This window comes from Populus nigra, chromosome 2 (assembly GCF_951802175.1).
Source record: "Populus nigra chromosome 2, ddPopNigr1.1, whole genome shotgun sequence".
Lineage (NCBI taxonomy): Eukaryota > Viridiplantae > Streptophyta > Magnoliopsida > Malpighiales > Salicaceae > Populus > Populus nigra.
In genome coordinates, this window is record NC_084853.1 from 18,716,560 (window position 1) to 18,721,289 (window position 4,730).

Sequence of the window (4,730 nt, forward strand, 5' to 3'; positions counted from 1 at the left end):
GAGAGAGCAAGCCAGCAGGGGCTGTCGCCTGCCGCGGCCAGCGACGTCGGGCTGGCCCCTGCCGCGGCCAGCGATGTCGGGCTGTCGCCTGCCGCGGCCAGCGACGTCGGGCTGGCCCCTGCAGCGCCTAGCCTCTCCCACGCAGGGGGCAGGCCAGAACGCGGGGGGCCAGGGCCCGAAGGCAGCCCCCCCGCGGGCGAGAGAGCAAGCCAGCAGGGGCTGTCCGCGCGTCGCGCAGCGCGGCATGGCTGCGGGGGCCGCGCGCGCGCGCCCAAGGGCCCCCAAGGGCCCCAGGCCCTCAGGCCCCAGCGCCCCAGCGCCCAGCGCGGGCGGGCGCGCGCGCGCGTGTGGTCTTTGAGGGGCGCCGGCCTGGTGGCTCCCTAAAGAGCAATAAGTGTCATTGCAGCTCTGGCAGGGGGAGACACTACTAGGTCCCAGCTGTCACCCCCCCTCTAAAAAATTCATTTCTTGGTATTTTGAGCTGAAATTTTGCACAGAGGTTGGCAAAAATCCAATCCACCTTCATTAATTTTCCCAGAATTTTTCGAGGTCGGGAAGTATTTGTTTTAATTTTCCTACCATTAGAAATCGAGTAAATCCGCAAAACTAGGAACCGGCCCGGAATGACCCCAAATTCAGTGGGCAGCCTCATAAAAATATGGCTGATTTTACTGGATTGGTTTCATGTGGAAAGCACGACGTTTTCTTGTAGGAATGCGGGAACCCCGGCAGCTCGCCTGCCGCGGCCAGCGACGTCGGGGACGCTGGCCTGCGCTGTCGAGCCCGCGAGGGCTGTCTCCGCGGCAGGCCCCCCCTGAACGGGGCACGACAGGCCACCGCGCTGGCTCGTCCAGCGTCGACAGTCCCTCGTCCAGGTTTCAGATCGCGCCAAGTCGAACCCATGACCTGCTCAAGCCATCGTGCGCTGCCGAATTCGCATCTGCGTGTAGGCTGCCATTCCACGCGGCAGCCCCTGTTTTCGTCAGCGTGCCCCCCTGACGAATTTTCCTGCCTGGCCCAGTCCAGCGTCCAGCCCCTGTTCGTCGAAAAATCTGCGCTGCCGATTTTCCACGCGGCAGCCCCTCTTTTCGTCAGCGTGCCCCCCTGACGAATTTTCCTGCCTGGCCCGGCCAGTCCAGCCCCTGTTCGTCGAAAAATCTGCGCTGCCGATTTTCCACGCGGCAGCCCCTCTTTTCGTCAGCGTGCCCCCCTGACGAATTTTCCTGCCTGGCCCGGCCGGTCCAGCATCCAGCCCCTGTTCGTCGAAAAATCTGCGCTGCCGATTTTCCACGCGGCAGCCCCTGTTTTCCTCAGCGTGCCCCCCTGACGAATGTTCGTCGAAAAATCTGCGCTGCCGATTTTCCACGCGGCAGCCCCTCTTTTCGTCAGCGTGCCCCCCTGACGAATGTTCGTCGAAAAATCTGCGCTGCCGATTTTCCACGCGGCAGCCCCTCTTTTCGTCAGCGTGCCCCCTGACGAATTTTCCTGCCTGGCCCAGTCCAGCGTCCAGCCCCTGTTCGTCGAAAAATCTGCGCTGCCGATTTTCCACGCGGCAGCCCCTCTTTTCGTCAGCGTGCCCCCCTGACGAATTTTCCTGCCTGGCCCGGCCGGTCCAGCCCCTGTTCGTCGAAAAATCTGCGCTGCCGATTTTCCACTCCGCAGCCCCTGTTTTCGTCAGCGTGCCCCCCTGACGAATTTTCCTGCCTGGCCCGGCCAGTCCAGCGCCCAGCCCCTGTTCGTCGAAAAATCTGCGCTGCCGATTTTCCCCGACGAACCTGCAGCTGCACAAATCCGCGCTGCCACTGCCCCATTGTCTGGACCAACAGTCTTTTCCATCAAGCCCTGGACTATAAATCGTCCAGACTCATCGCCAGCACCCGCTGCCGATTCTGCCGACTTTGCCGATTTCGTCGGCGCTGCCGATTCCAACACTGCCCGCCGTGCCTGAACCAGCGCTGTTTCGTCAGCGTGTCCCCTTGACGAATTTCCCTGCCTGGCCTGGACAGTCCATCTTCCAGCCCATGTTCATCGAAAAATCTGCGCTGCCGATTTCCCCGACGAACCTGCAGCTGCACAAATCTGTGCTGCCGATTTCCCCCCCTGTCGGCATGGCTGCCGCTGCCCCGATGTCCAGACCAACAGTCTTTTTTGTCGACTTTGCCGATTTTGTCCGCGCTGCCGATTCCAACACTACCCCCTGCATCCAAACCAGCATTGTTTCGTCAGCTCTTCCCCTGACGATTTTAGCCCTGTAACAAACAGTAGGCCTCCAATCCCGCCAACGGGAGCCAAGTTGATAGGGAAGAGAATTGAATGACGCGCCTGGTCCTCGCACCCCGCCACCCGAGGGGCCTTTTTCCCGGCAGCCTCTGAAAAACTCTAGCTTTCACGGTCCTCGCCGCCCCTCACCACCATGGCAGGCCTCTAATCCCACCCATCAGCAGTTGTAGCCGATAGGGCAGTGATTTGAATGACGCGTCGCGGGCCTCCGGGTCATCTCACCCGGCCATTAATTGGAGCGTTTTTGGCTGGCCGAGGATGGGGGGATGGATCTCTTCTTCCGAAAAAGCAAACAGTACATCGGGAGTTATGTTGACGGGGCATGGAATTGAATGACCCGTCGCGGGCCGCCGGGTCATCTCACCCGGCCATCCCGGGGAGCGTTTTTCCCGGCAGCATCGGGGAAACTCTTGCTTTCACTGCCCGCTGCCCAAGTCCCCACTCGAATCGGCCCCCCGCGCCAACAAGCCAACGCTGCCGAATCGGCAGACACTGCTGCCGAATCTGCCGACACTGCCCCGCGGGCTGCCACTGCCCCAGTGTCTAAACCAGCGGTCTTTCTCATCGAGCCTTGGACTATCCAGTCCGTCCTGACTCATCGCCAGCACCTGCTGCCGATTCTGCCGACTTTGCCGATTTTCTCGGCGCTGCCGATTCCAACACTGCGCCCACCGTGTCTGAACCAGCGCTGTTTCGTCAGCGTGTCCCCTCGACGAATTTTCCTGCCTGGCCTGGACAGTCCACCGTCCAGCCCGTGTTCGTCGAAAAATCTGCGCTGCCGATTCTGCCGACTTTGCCGATTTCGTCGGCGCTGCCGATTCCAACACTGCCCGCCGTGCCTGAACCAGCGCTGTTTCGTCAGCGTGTCCCCTCGACAAATTTTCCTGCCTGGCCTGGACAGTCCATCGCCCAGCCCATGTTCGTCGCAAAATCTGCGCTGCCGATTTTCCCCGACGAACCTGCAGCCGCACAAATCTGCGCTGCCGAATCTGCCGACACTGTCCCGCGGGCTGCCACTGCCCCAGTGTCTAAACCAGCAGTCTTTCTCGTCGAGCCTTGGACTATCCAGCCCGTCCAGACCCATCGCCAGCACCCGCTGCCGATTCTGCCGACTTTGCCGATTTCGTCGGCGCTGCCGATTCCACCACTGCCCGCCGTGCCTGAACCAGCGCTGTTTCGTCAGCGTGTCCCCTCGATGAATTTTCCTGCATGGCCCGGCCAGTCCAGCGTCCAGCCCATGTTCGTCGAAAAATCTGCGCTGCCGATTCTGCCGACTTTGCCGATTTCGTCGGCGCTGCCGATTCCAACACTGCCCGCCGTGCCTGAACCAGCGCTGTTTCGTCAGCGTGTCCCCTCGACAAATTTTCCTGCCTGGCCTGGACAGTCCACCGTCCAGCCCGTGTTCGTCGAAAAATCTGCGCTGCCGATTCTGCCGACTTTGCCGATTTCGTCGGCGCTGCCGATTCCAACACTGCCCGCCGTGCCTGAACCAGCGCTGTTTCGTCAGCGTGTCCCCTCGACAAATTTTCCTGCCTGGCCTGGACAGTCCATCGCCCAGCCCATGTTCGTCGCAAAATCTGCGCTGCCGATTTTCCCCGACGAACCTGCAGCCGCACAAATCTGCGCTGCCGAATCTGCCGACACTGTCCCGCGGGCTGCCACTGCCCCAGTGTCTAAACCAGCAGTCTTTCTCGTCGAGCCTTGGACTATCCAGCCCGTCCAGACCCATCGCCAGCACCCGCTGCCGATTCTGCCGACTTTGCCGATTTCGTCGGCGCTGCCGATTCCACCACTGCCCGCCGTGCCTGAACCAGCGCTGTTTCGTCAGCGTGTCCCCTCGATGAATTTTCCTGCATGGCCCGGCCAGTCCAGCGTCCAGCCCATGTTCGTCGAAAAATCTGCGCTGCCGATTCTGCCGACTTTGCCGATTTCGTCGGCGCTGCCGATTCCAACACTGCCCGCCGTGCCTGAACCAGCGCTGTTTCGTCAGCGTGTCCCCTCGACAAATTTTCCTGCCTGGCCTGGACAGTCCATCGTCCAGCCCATGCTCGTCGAAAAATCTGCGCTGCCGATTTTCCCCGACGAACCTGCAGCCGCACAAATCTGCGCTGCCGAATCTGCCAACACTGTCCCGCGGGCTGCCACTGCCCCAGTGTCTCAACCTGCGGTCTTTCTCGTCGAGCCTTGGACTATCCAGCCCGTCCAGACCCATCGCCAGCACCCGCTGCCAATTCTGCCGACTTTGCCGGTTTCATCGGCGCTGCCGATTCCAACACTGCGCCCACCGTGTCTAAACCAGCGCTGTTTCTTCAGCGTGTCCCCTCGATGAATTTTCCTGCATGGCCCGGCCAGTCCAGCGTCCAGCCCATGTTCGTCGAAAAATCTGCGCTGCCGATTCCCCCCTGTTGGCATGGCTGCCGCTGCCCCCTTGTCTGGACCAACAGTCTTTT